The sequence below is a fragment of the Gobio gobio genome (assembly GCF_949357685.1).
Source record: "Gobio gobio genome assembly, chromosome: 11".
In the NCBI taxonomy this organism is placed as follows: domain Eukaryota; kingdom Metazoa; phylum Chordata; class Actinopteri; order Cypriniformes; family Gobionidae; genus Gobio; species Gobio gobio.
In genome coordinates this window covers 39,698,973-39,717,562 of record NC_137104.1, presented here as the reverse complement: position 1 = coordinate 39,717,562, position 18,590 = coordinate 39,698,973, and the positions used below count along the sequence as shown (strand labels likewise).

The 18,590-nt window shown below is 39.6% G+C and overlaps 1 protein-coding gene across 1 annotated transcript in view; it reads right to left on the bottom strand.

Annotated features, from left to right (window-relative positions):
- Positions 1-18,590, bottom strand: part of LOC307133598 (craniofacial development protein 2-like) — a 1,416,430-nt gene that overhangs the window by 229,020 nt on the left and 1,168,820 nt on the right. The window lies entirely within an intron of this gene.

Sequence of the window (18,590 nt, the reverse complement as noted above, 5' to 3'; positions counted from 1 at the left end):
AATTGCTATTTGGAGCATTGGGATCGCTAGACGAGGGCTTAATGAACAAATTTTTTGTGAAAACCTCAAAATCGTCCAAAATCTTAATTTTTCACTTGTTTTGCCTATAGTTCGAAATTATCCTGTGCGCATTCCGACTCCTTTTGCCAGCATAAGTGACATATTAAGGGCCCTATCATGCGCCAGGCGCGACGTGACGCAAGTGTATTTTACTTGTTTCATCCTGACGCAGTTATCATTTTCACGTCCTGCGCTACATTGTTTAAATAGCAAATGCATTTGCGCCCATTTGTGTGCCCATGGGTGTGCTGGTCTGAAAACAAGGTGTGTGGGATTATTATTGTGTACACACAAATATAAATGCCTACATGTCATGGATAGTCATTGCATGTATCAGAATTACCTATTTGCAGTAATGAAGAATTAAATTGGCTGCTTATTTAACCAATCGTGGCAATACACACAATATTTAAACTGACTTGTCAGGTTGAGGGTATCTATATTCTGCCATATAAATAGCGAATCCACCATGGTGCAAGCGCAACTGGCTTTTAAAGGGAATGAGAGATGAGACTCTGATTGGTTTATTGCACGTTACGCCCAAAACACACCCATTAATCATTAAGAGATTAGGGGCAACCCTTTTAGACCATGCGCCAGGCGCGCCGACCATTTTTCCCATCATTAAACTAGCAAAAGTGGATTCGGACACGCCTTAAGTGCATTTGCGCTGTGTGCTTTAGACCATACGCTTGGATCGTTAAAATCGTCAAATATGGTTAACAGAAGCTCAGTCTTGACACATAAGAACAAACCTTGTTGTTTTTTGCACATCAACACACATTTGAGCTTCCGTATCATATTTGATAAGCAATTGTGCTTCTTCAGAAGACTTGGACAAAACATAATATGGTTTATTTTTTACGACGTCTTTATGAACTTTTCAAACCATAAATTTGGTTGTGTGGGACTTTCAATGGAGGGACAGAAATCTCTCTGGTTTCATTAAAAATATCTTCATTTCTGATTCGAAAATGAATGAATGTCTTACGGGTTTGGGTCATGATGCTGAGTAAATAATGAGAGAAGTTTCCTCTTTGGGTGAACTAACCCTTCAAGTCTATCAGGTCGAGAGGCCTTCTCTTTAATATTTTTTATTTGCTAATTTATTGATTAACATTTTAATAATGTTTATATAATTTTTTTTATAGGAGCATTGCTGTGTGAATTTTTTTTTTTTTGGTCAGTGTTTTCTGAATGAGCAAAAATGTTAATGTTAACATCAAAAATCTTTGGGATGTACTTGTGCATAACAGTAATGTCTTTTTTCAAAAGTGCATGATGTGTTGCTTTACATAAGTTGTCCAGTAGGGGAAGACATTACGCATGAAATATATTGACACCTACCTGTGAGAGTATGTAGAAATCGAACCATGAGACAGTGCGCTGCAGGCTGAGGTAGTTGGTTGTATGGTTTTGCATCATAATCAGCCTGGAGTTAACTGTACAACCTTCTAGCTTTCCCTGCGGCGTCACCATTACGTCGAGGTGAGTATGAATGATCATCACCTGCATATAGATAAAGCATTTCAATCGTTTTTGCCTTAAAATTGAGCTGCAAGGTTGATCACAAACGAAAAACATATGGTGTGAATCAGCACAGCAGCACTTTCATTGTTGTTGTTTTTGTAGTTTCAGTATTTGTTGCATTCATTAACAGGCTGTTAGTCGCCCCTATCTACCATATGGACAGTTTGGGTGAGTGCCCAAATGCCCCCATCCACAAGAGGGCTCCAACAAATCTGTGAAGTCTAGTACATTTCTAATTAAAAACAAAACGGTAGAGATAACAGATTGACATGAAAATTATACAAGAGGTTAAATGTGTACCTAATAGGGTTGTTCAACCTGTTGCTCAAACAGTAGACCTACAGAGGATGACGTTGCTAGCAATACTAAGTATTGGGTTCAATTCCCAGGGAATGCATGAACTGATAAAATATACCTTGGATGCAATTTAAGTCACTTTAGATAAATCCAAATGCATAAATGTTCAACATTAAGAATTTAATTGAGAAAGCTTTTTAAATTGCAGTTTGGTTCCTGAAGCAAAATTGGATGCAGAATTTGAATGTAAAATTGAAGTAGAATTAAAATAGAATACATTCAACAACTGCTGAGTACAGTTTTAAATACATTTCATTTCTCAGTGTGAATTACTGATAAATGTCAACAGGTATGCAGCATATTAGGAATAATAAAAAAATGATGATGATGATGATGATGATGATGATGAAGATATTAATAATCAATGTTTGAAATGCTAAATATACAAATATACAGACACTGTGAATAAAAACACTTAATGAAGTTTTGATTCTCAATTAAAGGGGCTACATGTAAGATGTATAAATCCCTTTTTATTGTCAATGTGTGAACAGCTTGTAACGAAACTTAAAAAACAAGACCTTCCCCGACTGCTGATTTTCAAAAAATCAAAAAGATGTGGTTTACAAATGTTACAGACTCCTTAGAGCCTCTTTTCCGTTCTGTGACACATGAAACAAATGATTATGTTCAGGATAATGCTAAAAGAGCCACTGTAATGTCAATGTGTCATGCAAAGAAAAATGGTTAATTCAAACTATAGTCTCACATTGCCAGATCTATATAGTCTATAGTATCAAATAGGCCTATACTTTATAATCAAACTATCATTACAGTGTAATTTTAAATAGCTCATCTGTCAAAATGATGCCGGTGAATTGCAGAGCTTGTGCAAGCATATCCACATCGCTATAAACCGATGAATTCTTAGTTCACCCAAAAGTGAAAAAAAAAAAATCATAATTTATGCACATCATTTACTCACCCTCATAACATTCCAGACTTTCGTACTTTCTTCGAAAAACAAATGAAGATATTTTAATTAAATCTGCTTGATGAGCGAGAATTAACCTCAATGGTTCTTGAGGAAGCTCAAATGTGCTGCGTAACACGAAAATGAACCTCATTGGTTGTTGAGGAGTCTCAAACATGCTGTGTAACACACAATAATGAACCTCATTGGTTGTTGAGAAAGCTCAAACTTGCTACGTAACACACTAGAATGAACCTCATTGGTTCTTGCAGAAGCTCAAACATGCTGTGTAACACACAATAATGAACCTCATTGGTTCTTGCAGAAGCTCAAACATGCTGTGTAACACAATAATGAACCTCATTGGTTCTTGCAGAAGCTCAAACATGCTGTGTAACACAATAATGAACCTCATTGGTTCTTGCAGAAGCTCAAACATGCTGTGTAACACAATAATGAACCTCATTGGTTCTTGCAGAAGCTCAAACATGCTGTGTAACACAATAATGAACCTCATTGGTTCTTGCAGAAGCTCAAACATGCTGTGTAACACACAATAATGAACCTCATTGGTTCTTGCAGAAGCTCAACCTCATTGGTTCTTGCAGAAGCTCAAACATGCTGTGTAACACGAGAAAGAAACCTCATTGGTTGTTGAGGAAGCTGAAACGTGCTACGTAACACAATAGAATGAACCTCATTGGTTCTTGCAGAAGCTCAACCTCATTGGTTCTTGAGGAAGGTCAAACGTGCTGCATTACACACGAGAGTAAACCTCATTGGTTCTTGCAGAAGCTCAAACGTGCTGCATAACACACGAGAGTAAACCTCATTGGTTCTTGAGGAAGCTCAAACATGCTATGTAACACTAGAATGAACCTCATTGGTTCTTATGGAAGCTCAAACATGCTGTGTAACACACGAGAATGAACCTCATTGGTTGTCGAGGAAGCTCAAACGTGCTGCGTAACACATGAGAATGAACCGCATTGGTTCTTGAGGAAGCTCAGATGTGCTGTGTGTGTGTGTGTGTGTGTAACACTAGAATGAACCTCATTGGTTCTTGAGGTTCTTGAGGAAGCTGTGAAGATAAATTGCTGGCTGCAGTTCACATAACGGCCACCGGTGGCACTAATAACAAAGGTTTCTGAATTCTACATATAGCCATTTAAGGTAAATCATTATTAATTATTTAAAGGGTTAGTTCACCCAAAAATGAAAATTCTGTCATTAATTACTCAGAATGTCGTTCGACACCCGTAAGACCTCCGTTCATATTCGGAACACAAATGAAGATATTTTTGTTGAAAGCTGATGGCTGAGAAAGGCTTCAGATAGGCCTCCATTGGCATTCAGTACATTTACACTCCCAAGACCCATAAAAGGCACTTAAAACGTCGTTACAAAGTCCATCTCACCACAGTGACTCTACAATAATTTTACGATGCGACGACAATAGTTTTTGTGCGCTAAAAAAAATCAAAATAACACCTTTATCCAACTTGTTATTGTCTTCCGTGTGTGCCTCCACGACGCATGCGCGAGAATATGACGCAGATCCGGCGTTTGGACACATGACCCAGAAGCGATTTGTTTACAAGCAGAGGAAGACGCACGTGTCTAAGCAGTTGGATTCTACATTGATCGTGCTTTAGGTCTAGGCGTAGTTCTCAAAATGGGGCTTAAGTGTGCATTTCATGGATTCCCAAACGCTGGCGCAACGTCATATTCTCGCGCATGCGTAGTGGAGGCATACACGGAAGACAAGAACAAGTTGGATAAAGGTGTTATTTTTTATTTTTTTTGCGCACAAAAACTATTGTCGTCGCATCGTAAAATTATTGTAGAGTCACTGTGGTGAGATGGACTTTGTAACGACGTTTTAAGTGCCTTTAATGCGTCTTGGGAGTGTAAATGTACTGAATGCCAATGGAGGCCTTTCTCAGCCATCAGCTTTCAACAAAAATATCTTCATTTGTGTTCCGAATATGAACGGAGGTCTTACGGGTGTCGAACGACATGAGGGTGAGTAATTAATGACAGAATTTTCATTTTTGGGTGAACTAACCCTTTAAATAATATAATTGTCTTTTTTGTGTGTTTTTTTTTAACATTAAGTTGATATTTTGTCACTGCAAAATTAAATGTTCAGTTTTCATGGCTTTTTTGATTATTGTGATTATACTGAACAGCTAAGAAAGTATTAATCAGAATAAAAAAGTATTTAACTTGTTGGTGAATAAATAGACAGTAAGCATGTCTAGCTAGGCTATATTATAATATAATATAGATATGTTGATATAAAATGTTTATTTCGCACACATACGTACAAGATAAAGACACAATAGAGGACAAAACTGGAAGAGGAGAAAGTGTTTTGTCATTGGAAAAAAATACTTAATTTGCACAGATATTTATGGTTCAATACATGGAGCAATAGCACTGCTGTGCCTCTCATTGTTCTCATTTTTTCTCAATACTAAAGAGTATTTTAGACAAAACCACGCAGCACTTCATTATCCATTTTCCATTACCCCTAATCCTCAAATTAGCTAATTTTAGTGTGTTTTCAGGTGCAAACAGCTGTTCTTTTCTTCTCAAGCACAAACATTATAATAATAGCAGGACATTTGGATGGGTTTTAAGTTGTGTGGTCAGTGTGTGTTTGCAATTAGCCCCTCAATCATCTCTCCAGCACTCCATGAATGATTACAGTCTCTGTCTGTCCCGCTGACTGTCTGCCCGCTCACACGCTCTGCCAGGATCCGCATTGCGTTGCCCTTCTCCTCTAAGAGATAAAAAGAGCACATATCAGCAATCTGTGCCTGTCGTTGTTATTTTCCAGACACGTAAACACACACCAAGACGTTCAGCTCCACATTATGAGAATCGCACTCTTGAGAGACTGGATCGAGACTCGAGAACAAAGAAATGGTTCTGTGCACATAAAAAACCTGCACAAATAAAAGCCCTCCCATGTGAGAAACTATGATTTGATGGAAAATTCTCGATTTTTCATATAATGAAAAACATACAGTATATAATGAGAATGATTTGAGTGGCGTGAACAAATACACCATAGATCTTGATGTAATTAATTGGATTGCATGCTAGAACAGATGTCTCAAGGGACGTTTTTTTCTAAATATCTCGCATCAAAATGCAAGCTAATGTTGACATTTTGAAAGCGTCACCTTGATCCCCATCAGTTTTTCACAGTCTAAAATCGCAAGATTTCTGTCATTTTTACCTAATTCTTGCTCACTTGATTTTCCCCAAACACTCTGTCTGTCTCTGGTGTTTTGGCTCATTATCTTTTGATTAATCCGTCTGATTGTTTGTTCCCCTTTTCAATATGTCCATGATTGGTTGTATAACTTCTTTGTTTGTTTGTTTGTTTATTCGGCTCCATCATCAGTATGTGTTTGGTGAATTCACAATGTGGATCATGAATATGTATTATGCACAGGCTGTTGGTATTCAGATCCTGAAGATTAGATACTCTGTGTGTATTTCAAGTGAAAACAGAGTGGTGATTAATTGACTGGTTAGCAGTACTTAGTTAACCCCTGCTGGTAGATTTTGTATCTACACCATCTGGGTGCAAAAAGCATCTTTCTCTATTGACGGCATTAGCTATGTGTACACTCGAAGTTGCGAATTTAACTAACAAAATTAGCTTGATGCAAAATTGGAATATTGCATAAAACGTTTGCTAATAAAGCAGCGTTTCCATCTCAGCATTCCATCCCAACAAAATCGTCACTTCCTGGAAAAATAGCTGTAATATAAATTGAAGTTGCTGCATTCGGGAAGCCACTGTGGCTCTGTTTTCGTACACCATAAATGACTTGCATCTTAGATCGCACAGATGAAACGCAATAAACGCTGTCATGTGATCTTGCGTTTGGATGCTGGTGTTTGGGAAACATAATCATGTGAGACACTCAAACCAAATCATCCAATCACATCTGTTGAAGTAAAGTCACATGAGGTTTTTTGTTGCGCATCAAGGGATTTATTTCTGTAAATGTATATCCATCGTAGTTTATGCGCATGTCTTCTTATCGAATAAATTGGGTGCATACATTTTTTATGCACATTTTTAGAATTTATGCGCATCTTTGCATTTCCATTCACCGTTCATTTTTATGCGATATCCCAAAATGCGCATAAAAAAGGTGGATGGAAACTTAGCTATTCATAGTAAGTGTGTATTATGCCAAAATTGTCCACGTAAAAATGTACAGAGTAACATATAAATCACAAGTATTTCATTTATATTTTTGTAGATTTTCTGCTGCCAAGTGTTTCTGGAACTTAGTGTCCATTAAAAACAAAGATGGCAGCCTCACATACTTCTCCTATGCCAGCTGATCATTTGCCCTTAAGATGAATCGGAATCAACGTATAGCTTTCTCAAGGTATTATCTATTTATATACTATCTCTGTCACGTGTAGTTCTGTTTTGGTTTTGTTTTTCCTCTGTGTTCTGTTCCTGTTTTACCTGTGTTCCATTTGCTAGTTGGTTTCCATAGTAATTCATTGAGTTTGCTCGTGTTCCTAAGTTACGTTAATCATCACCTGTCTATTTAAGTCCTGAATTTTCCTTAGTTCCTTGTCCTGTATTATTTATGGTAGAGTGGCGTTTTCTCCTTTGTGTTTGTCATAATAGACTGTTCTTTTGGATTCTCCGTCGTTGTGTGCTTTTTTACAGCCACTGCATTACAGAATACAGGACTCTTAAACTGAGTATAATTAAAATATGGACTCACCAGCAGCATGCCTCCTCCTCCCTGAAACGAGGAAAATGCTGGAGTATTTGGGCTAGATGCTCAAGCATGGAGGAGTTCCCACTGGTTCCGTTCAGCTCGAAGTCTCCAAAGTTCCTCTTTCAATATCAGCCAGTCCGTCAACCCCATCTCCGCTGTCTCCCGTCAGCCCCATGGCTCCTCCTCGACTTCGGCTCTGTGGTGTGGATCTACCTCTGGCCTTTCGGTCACCCAGCTCCTTTCAGGTGAGTAGATCCTCTGGCTCTACCTCCAGCCCCTGTTCCCATCTCTCCTCCTTGGCCTGTCCTCCCTCCCTCAGCTCCACCTGGAACCATCAGACTTACAGGTCCACCAGCTTCCGCTGTGCTCCGTCTCTCCACTCCTATGACTTAGACTGGCTCTGCCTTCACTCCGGCTCCACCTCTGCCCTCAGTCGCTCCGGATCAACCTCAGCCCCCCGGTACCCTGGTTCCACCTTGGGGGTCATCGCTACCGTTCCATTGCGGCCTCCAAAGACTGATGTGTCGTTTTGGTCCGTCTGCGCTCCCTTCCCATCAGTTCTCCAGATCTCCAACATGGCTCCTCCCTCCCTCGCCTCTGCCGTGGTTGCATCATCCTGGCTGAACTGGAGGCTGGGTTTCTGGTGGACTCCTCCAGCTCCTGTCTCCACCCTGGCTCCCACCATTTTCGCCACCCTGGTCTTTTCCTTTGTCATTGTCCTTGGCTCCATATCCTCTGCCTGCTCTGCGTCCTCTATGTCCTCATTCAGAACCCCCACCCTCCCACATCAGCTGGACTGTTAAGGACGTGTAGGTTCTGTTTTTGTAGATGTCTATGTTCTTATGGATTCTCCGTCGTCGTGCGCTATTATAGCCACCGCATTACAATCTCGTAAATAAAATAAAAATAAATTTAACAATTCATTTTATTTACATCTACATCATACATAAACATGCTGAAGGTGTGCTTCATATGTAAGAATATAAAAGTGATTGCATTAAAAACAAAGAAAACAATAAAAGTGTCAAGTTATTATTATTATTATTATTATTATTATTTATTTCCCCCTCATTTTCACTTCCTTTTAATTTGATACGTTTATTGTTTATGATTATTATTATTATTATATGTTTAAATATTACAAATTTTCCTTAATTTCACCTTCCTTTTAATTTGAGACTTTTATTGTTTCAGTTTAGTATTATTATTATACACTCTAAAAAAAAGTCTCGTAATCATAAGTGAACCTTTTTTAGTGCTATATAGCACCAATTTTGGTGCTTCAGTGGTTCTTCAGAGGTGCTATATAGCACCTTAGTCAAAGAACCGGTGAAGAACCTCTGAAGAACCGGTGAAGAACCTCTGAAGAACCGCTGAAGAACCACTGAAGCACCAAAAATGATTCTATATAGCACTAAAAAAGGTTCCCCTATGATTACGAGCCAAGAACTATTTTTGGTGCAATATAGAACCTTTTTTTTTTTAGAGTGTAATTATTATTGTACATAATAAATCAGTCACACAATCAATTAAATTATTAGTAGAAATATTCTAAATAGTAGCAATATTACACAATCTTAAATTATTTTTGTCAATGTCTTAATTTTCTTAATTGTCTCAATTGTCTTAAAGGGGTGGTAAAACACGATTTCACTTTTCTAACTTTAGCTAGTGTGTAATGTTGCTGTTTGAGCATAAACAACATCTGCAAAGTTACAACGTTCAAAGTTTAAAGCAAAGGGAGATATTTGCTTTTAAATAAATCAATTTCTAAGGAACGATCGGTAGGGACTACAGACATTCCTCCAGGGTTGCTGACATCACCAGTCCCAATATTTACATAAACCCCTCCTCCGAGAATAATATATAAGGGGGGCGAGGCCATTTTTTATTGCTGTGGAGAAGAGTTGTTGTGGTATAGTTAGTAAGCTGGAATGTTGTTGCCGCAATGCCGACAAAACGCTGTTATTTTCATCCAGATTGCAGGTCCACTTTGTTCAGCCTTCCTAGGGACGGGGAGTTAGGGATCAATGATTAAAATTTATTTTAACTCGGTCCCTCATAATTATTACCCAAATCTCGCTCTCTGTGCTGCGCATTTCACGGAGGAAAGCTTCCACAATCTTCGCGAGTTCAATGCAGGATTCGCACAACGGCTTGTCCTGAAAGATGGATTTAAAAACAGAAGCTGTTTACGGGCCACAACCTGTAAGTATGATTTATTTTTCGTCGATGTGTTTTCCTGTAATAGTTTGTATTGTTAATTGTACGTTGTAGCAAGGAAGTAAACAAATGACAACGCTGTTTGGCTCTGCAAACCAGTTTGTTAAAGGGTTAGTTCACCCAAAAATGAAATTTCTGTCATTAATTACTTACCCTCATGTCGTTCGACACCCGTAAGACCTCCGTTCATCTTCAGAACACAAATGAAGATATTTTAGTTGAAATCCGAGGGCTCAGAAAGGCCTCCATTGGCACAATGCACTTTACACTCTCAAGACCCTTAAAAGGTACTAAAGACGTCGTTACAAAATCCATCTCACTATAGTGGTTCTACAATAACTTTATGAATCGGCGAGAATAGTTTTTGTGCACAAAAAAACCCTAAATAACGACTTATATTGTGATGACCGATTTCAAAACAAGGCATCATGAAGCTTCGAAGCGTTATGAATCAGTGAGTCGATTCAGCGGTTTGAATCGCCAAAGTCACGTGATTTCAGCAGTTTGTCGGTTTGACACACGATCCGATTCATGATTCGACTCGCTGATTCATAACGCTTCGAAGCTTCATGATGCATTGTTTTGAAATCGGTCATCACAATATAAGTCGTTATTTAGGGTTTTTTTGTGCACAAAAACTATTCTCGCCGATTCATAAAGTTATTGTAGAACCACTGTAGATGGACTGTGAGATGGACTTTGTAACGACGTCTTTAGTACCTTTTATGGGTCTTGAGAGTGTAAAGTGCATTGTGCCAATGGAGGCCTTTCTGAGCCATCAGATTACAACTAAAATATCTTCATTTGTGTTCCGAAGATGAACGGAGGTCTCATGGGTGTCGAACGACATGAGGGTAAGTAATTAATGACAGAATTTTAATTTTTGGGTGAACTAACCCTTTAAATGCTCATTCATACTTAACGTTATCCGACAAACACCTAACGTTATAAACTTTTTTTAAATCTCAACAGCGAACTTGGAATTAGTGTAAATTATTCTTTGATTAGAGCTTTTATGTATTGTTTATCTACATGCTTGTTTATCTACAGGCATGATAAACATGGTTCTGTGTTTGATTTGGCTACTATAGTAAAGCCAATGTTTAGTGTTCGTTTTGGGTTAATATTTCTTTTAACAGATATTTGGCTATAATCGTTCTATAAATACAAAAGTGACAGTGCCATTCAGTAGCGATCACTATAGATCCGCAGTCTTTACTCAAAAAAATCCCTTTGAGGACTGAACAGGTTCTGCTCGATCATCTTCACTAAAATTGTCTGGGTCCGATTCGGGCTCAAATTGGTATGGTTTTATTGACATCATTGTTTCTAATACTACCAAAGCACAGACTACCAGTAAAGGAAAGGGGCGTGACGTTTCCGAAAAACGTGCACTAGGCGGTTAGCGAATCACAACACACTCTGCCAGCTAACCAATCTGAGCCCATTGCGTATTTTTGCGGGACCGGCTTCATAGAACCCGGAAACCATCAGACCATTTTTAAAAGGAGGGACAGAGCAATGTAGAATAAAGGTAAAATATATGAAAAATAATGCAATTTTTAAAAAACTAAGCATGAACACATGTTACAGTGCACCCAACAGACACAATCAAGCCTTCGAAAGAATGTTTTTTACCACCCCTTTAATTTTTATTTTATCACCATTATTGTAAAAAAAAAATCCTTATTTCCAGATTTAAATCCCACATGTCCAATGTGGTCTCAGATTTCCATCCTCCAGTGTATGTTATTGAAAACTAAGTATGTGTCTTTAGATTATTATGTAACCTACTAGCTTATATAAAGGTATCATATTACATACAGTGAATTGAAATCGTGTAACCTAACATTAATGCACAGAGTTTCCTCAAACAGGCTTAATTGAGTTATTCCGACCTGTCATTGGATCAGATCGTTCTGTCAAAGGAAAGAGTTTAGTATAATGCAGCATGATGGCTGGTGACACTTTTTATTACTGCAGGGTAATCACCTCAGAGCTTTTGTTGTCTGGGAGAGGAATCTCTCTCTTTCTCTCCATCTCCGAAATGATCTTTAACTCACAATCTCCCCGTCTATCCCATATTGTCTCATCTGTTCCATTTCACACACAAAGACACCCTTCCAAGCCTTGAGATCAATCACAAGGTGTTATGACTGTTCTTGCGTTCGAGTGCCAGACATTGCTGTGGGGGGGAGAAAGAGAGAGAGAGAGAGAGAGAGAGAACGGCAGATATTCTATGGACAAAACGCAGGAGAGTAGGAGAAGAAAGGGGGGGGGATGTGTTGGTTAGAGGAAGCGGAGCGAGACGCGGAGGCAGGGACAGTGACGACAGGGAGCAGCACTAGGTCTGAACGTCCACAGCACACGCTGGTTGGGTGCGTTAGTGTTTAGGTGACACTGATTTATGATGCTGGAGGGATTAGACATGGTTTCTGTCGGGCGGGAGGAAGGAGTAATGAGAGGAAGGGAGGGAGAAACAGAGAGAAAGGGAAGAGAAGAGAAGAGGGGACGGCATCAGATAATGGTGGGTTGCTCAAAGCGCACCTATCTCATGATCGCCACGAGTGTCACAGCATCAACGCCACACTAGGAGGGAGAAGAAGAGAGGAGAGCGCAGGGGGACCGAGGGGAGATAGAAGTCAAACAGGGATGGAGGAAACTAGTTTATCGTGCGGCTCTAAGGAACCGAACGTTGCATCGCGCTCGGGAGACACTATAGCGGATTTTCGTGACAACTCTTTAAGTGTATAACATACGAGGCGTACCGTGCATGTCCGTGAACGCGTGTTCGGCCGTAAATTAGGTTGGGACGAGCAGGAATAGTGAACAAAAGACTGCAGAAGAAGAAGCAGTGCTGTTTCGACTTCTGTGTTTGGCTTTTTAAACCTTTGACGTTGCCTTGTAACCCTTGTAACTGTTGTTTTTCCCTGCATGCCTTTCCAAATCTGCCTTTTTGTCTGCTGTTTCCCCCTCCACTCTTCTTTCGAAAGAGCCTTAAAACTGGGGCACTACAAGACCGAGGGAGAGACAGAGGAAGAGAGAGCAGCGTTTACTGTTTTCTGGTACTGTGTGCTTCCTATACATCTTCGAACCGCAACGCGCCGCCTTTGTCGCACGATCTGTCGCAAGAAGGCCGGGCGGTTTATGATATGCATCACAGGTTTATAGATGTATCACCTATGTGTGTGTCGCTCACGTACACACAGATGCCTCTGTGTGTGTGGCTTCGCAGAAAAGGAGGGCAGCCAGAGAGAGAGGGCAGAGACAGTTTGCTGGCAGTGCATATCTGTCTTTGGGTTCATTCGGTTCAAGCGTCGTGTTCAGTGTCTGCCACCAGGGGGCCGGACAGAACAAACTGCGCACTCGTTTCTGGTGCTGAAGCTGAGATTCTAAGCCTTCATTTCTGTGTTCATTAGGCGGTTGCTCAATTCCTGAGGGTTGAACTGAGTTTAATATGTTAAAACTTGTTTTTGTTCGCCGCAGGTCGCAGCCTCGGGACATCCAGAGACGTCACTCGATTTGGAGAAGAAACCGTCATTTTGAGATTGATGCATTTGCTTTTTCTTTTGGCAAATCTGACGAAGGTACGTAGTACGGTGAAGAGGTCTCCTCATCCGAGATTGCCAAATTGTTATACAGTTTAAAAGTTTGGGGTCGGTAAGATTTAACCATGTTTGTCTCTTATACTGACCAAGGCTGCATTTATTTGATCAAAAATACAGTAATATTGTGAAATATTATTCCAATTTTAAATAACTGTTTTCTATTTGATTATATTTTCAAATGAATAATGTGATGGCAAAGCTACATTTTTAACATCATTACTCCAGCCTTTGCTGTCACACGATCCTTCAGAAATCATTATAATAGACCGATTTTGGCGATCAAGAACCAATTATTATTATCAATGTTGAAAACAGTTTTTTGTGGAAGCTGCAATCAATTTTCTTCTAGTATTTTATCCATTCGATAAATCGAAAGTTTAAAAGAAAAGCAATCTTTTGTGACATTATAAATGTCTTTACTGTCACTTTTGCTGAATTTAATGCTTTAAAAAATAAGCCTTATAGATATATATGTATGTATATTTCAGTTTAGCGTAAGGCATGTTGAATTATATAGATTTTTTAAAAATAAAAATAATAATAAAAAGCTGTGTCATAAATCTGTGGTGTTAATTATTTATGTATATCTACTTGAGAATGTACAATAAAATCTTCTTAGTCTATGACATGCAATTTGTGGAAAAAACGTTAACCCTTTAAGTAATGCTACATTAAAATGAACCCAGAGCGTGAATTTCACCCTCACTTTTGAGTTCATTTGAATACTTTGACTTGGAACCAGTGTACGTCTGTGTCCCTGAGACCCTTAACCTGTGATGTCTTCAAAGGTCACAGGTGAGGTCCTTGGGAACACAGCTGTATATGATGACATCAAAGTCGATGTAAACATGACACATGTTCTTGAGTCTGATCTTGCCATGATTTTTATGATTTTACCTATATACGATTCCCCTCTCGTTTTCCTCTGAACACGTCTCGTGTCGTGACTGACGTTACCACAGACACACCGTTAGCACGACTGACTGTTTAAACTCTTTCGCTTTGCTACTTCTACTCCACCTTACCTGAAACGCCGCCACAGATTTCCAGACAGCAGTGATATCAGCTTCAGACCACTTTGACGCAGATGTCGGGGACGGTACCTATTGGCTGACTTTGTGCCCTGACCACTCGGAGCGACCAATCCAACGCCAGCCTAGGTTCACGACCCCTATACATTTCTCCTGAGGCTTCGATGCGGATCTGTTCCGTGAAACCATTTTACGGGCTAGCCTGCCATCTTGTGCTCATTATTGCCAAACGCTTTGGTGATGGATGTTGCCCCGGAGCAGCTCATACGAGACATGGTGCTTTTCTGCAGTGAAGATAATTGTATTTTCCAGCGCGAGACAGAGCGAACATAAAGAGAATGTGTATACGTGTTGTTTATTTTTCAATAAGACTATTTTATGTATTTGTTATGTGTTGGCATAATGTTTGTACTTTGTATGTTTCACACGGAGCATATTTATTGTACCTTTTATATTTAATCATTCATCTGATACATTCATTTAGTATATTTGTGTTTAACCTGAAAATAAACCATTCAATCTGATCTGAAACGTCATGGCCTGGAAATCAAAGCAAACCTGCGGATAACTTTAGGATTATATAATCTGCATCACGTTTTCTCCCAGCCATATGTCCATGTCTTTTGTTCTACCCCGTGCCTCAAACCATGAAACCAAACAGTTATGATTAAGTTATACGCAGAGTACAGGCTCTCTCCAAAAAGTGCCCTGGATCTGAGTAGGCAAAGAGAAACAATCACACTCCTTTCCACTGGTGCTTTGAGACATGAGATACGGAACATCAACTTTCACCATCTGGTATGCAGTGGATTCAGTTAACACCCACACCAGAAATTTGTTTCACAACAATGCAAACGAACTGATGAGATCGAGCATTGAAATCAGCAGGCGGTCTCTTAAATGTTCTGCTCCAGACAAACACACGCAGGGTACCAAATAACCTTTTGTCTACAGCACAGTTTCATTATGAAAGCCCCTCACCATTATCAAGCATGAGCTGGTTTGAGTATTTGCCTATGTTTTGTGGAAAGCAAATGGTTCCTTACCAAATGTCTTGTTTTAATATATAAGGCAGAGGAAATATACAGTTTCACATGGTGTTTGGAAAGATGGGAACATTCAATTAACAATTACCCGCTCGCACACCTGCCGGCAATAGATAGGTGCGTAGGAGAAAACGCACACATAAAATGCAGAAGAAATTGTTAAAAGGAAGATGTACAATGTTCTTCTTTCCCAGGGCCTGAAGGAGGTTTCCGAGCGTTTGATAATGGAGAATCTCACCATGCATAATGGGGAACTTCAGCACCCGTCAGAGACTATTTTCACTTTATACACATCTTGAAAATAATTTTCTACACTGCGATGTGTCTAATGGAGGATAGTCAATCTCGGGAAACAGATTTTTTTTTTGTCCCCATAACTTGCTGTCTAGACATCAGCCCCATTCATCATCATACATTTTAATGGGTAATGAAGTGCTACACAAAATGTTATGTAAATTTGGCTTTTATGACATTAAGTATTATTTTATTGTAGTTTTTTCTAAAATGCTTTATGCATTTATCTCTCACTTTCTCTTCAACCCTGATACGCTGCAATATTAGATTCCTTTAAAAATAATGATTTGATCTTTCTGGTATCACATTCAAGGCAGTGACACTAAAAAACACTGACAGCATATAGTTCAAATTATGTAAATGTATTCTTTATTAATATTCCATTAATGTATTCTTATATTGGCATTTCTTTACAAAAAAGAAGTATAATACAATTTATAATTAAAAGTGTTTTTTTCCAAGTACACTTACTGTGTTTTGTTATGCGTGTTCTTTTTATTGCGTATATTTCAATACTTCCTGGCACTAACCTTACTTTTTAGTACTTTACTGATCAGGCATAACATAATGACCTAATATTGTGTTGGTCCCCGTTTTGCTGCCAAAACAGCCCTGACCTGTCGAGGTATGAACTCCACTGGACCCTTAGTGGTGTGCTGTGGTATCTGGCACCAAGATGTTGGCAGCAGATCCTTTAAGTCCTGTAAGTTGCGAGGTGGCGCCTCCATGGATCGCACTTGTTTGTTCAGCACATCCCACAGATGCTCGATTGGATTGAGATCTGCGGTATTTGGAGGCTAAGTCAACACCTCAAACTCGTTGTGCTCCTCAAACCATTCCTGAACCATTTTTGCTTTGTGGCAGGGCGCATTATCCTGCTGAAAGAGGCCACAGCCACCAGGGAATAATGTTTCCATGAAAGGGTGTACATGGTCTGCAACAATACTTAGGTAGGTGGTACGTGTCAAAGTAATATCCACATGGATGGCAGGACCCAAGGTTTCCCGAACATTGCCCAAAGCATCACACTGCCTCCGCCGGCTTGCCTTCTTCCCGTAGTGCATCCCGCCCATGACCCTGTCACAGTTCACCACTGTTCCTTCCTTGGACCCCTTTTGATCGATACTGACCACTGCAGACCGGGATCACCCCACAAGAGCTGCCGTTTTGGAGATGCTCTGACCCAGTCGTCTAGTCATCACAATTTGGCCCTTGTCAAACTCGCTCAAATCCTTACACTTGCCCATTTTTCCTGCTTCTAACACATCAACTTTGAGGACAAAATGTTCACTTGCTGCCTAATATATCCCACCCACTAACAGGTGCCGTGATGAAGAGATAATCACTGTTATTCACTTCACCTGTCAGTGGTCATAATATTATGTCTGATGTGTGTGTGTGTGTGTGTGTGTGTGTGTGTGTGTGTGTGTGTGTGTGTGTGTGTGTGTGTGTGTGTGTGTGTGTATATATATACACACACACACACACACACATAGTAAACTAAGTATGATTTTAAGTTCACTTAATAAAAACCTATAAGTACTTGCATTATTAAAACTATTTTAAAACTATATTTTACTGAAAGTCATTAATAAAATAAACGTTGTCAGGGAAGCTCTTCTACCCTAAAGCTAAACTTGAACATGTCAGATACGATAGTATGTAAGATATGCTGGAGTACTACCTCAAAAAGCCATATATGTGAAACAATATATATATTTAGGCTACTATATAAAAAGAGGAAACACAACTACCAAGCCAAGTAGAATATTTAATTACACTTTTCTTATATCTCAATTAAAAGATGAAGTACAAGGCCAAATATACTTAGACTTTTCTATATACATGGCAATATAAGCCAAGTATTCTTAATCAGGTTTACAGATTTATTGAATATGTCTATTTATGTGACTTAACCTGACTGTTTTTATACTTTTTTGAGTTTTTATTCATTAATTTTATTATGTGTCCTGTACTTGTAGGCTTATGTGTGCACTGGAAGCATCATTATCCAGAAAAAAAACCCTTTCTCAGTTTCAGTAAAAGCAGATTGACTGTATTCTCTCTCTCTGTCTCTCTCACTCTCTCTCACTCTCTCTCTCTCTCTCTCTCTCTCTCTCTCTCTCTCTCTCTCTCTCTCTCTCTCTCTCTCTCTCTCTCTCTCTCTCTATATATATATATATATATATATATATATATATACCGATCAAGCATAACATTATGACCTAGTATTGTGTTGGTCCCCCTTTTGGTGCCAAAACAGCCCTGACCCGTCGAGGCATGGACTCGACACTAGACCCCTGGCCTGAAGGTGTGCTGTGGTATCTGACACCAAGATGTTAGCAGCAGATCCATGGCCGGCCATCCACGTGATGTAAAAGAAAATGTGATTCATCAGACTAGGCCACCTTCTTCCATTGCTCCGTGGTCCAGTTCTGATGCTCACGTCCCCAATGTTGCCGCTTTCAGTGGAGGACAGGGGTCAGCATGGGCACCCTGACTTGTCTGCGGCTATGCAGCCCCATACGCCACAAACTGCCATGAACTGTGTATTCTGACACCTTTCTATCAGAACCAGCTTTAACTTCTTGAGCAATTTGAGCTACAGTAGCCCCATGTGCATCAATGAGCCATGGCCACCCATGACCCTGTCGCCGGTTCACCACTGTTCCTTCCTTTGTTCCTCCACTTTTGATAGAGACTGACCACTGCAGACAACGGGACAAGAGCTGCAGTTTTGGAGATGCTCTGACCCA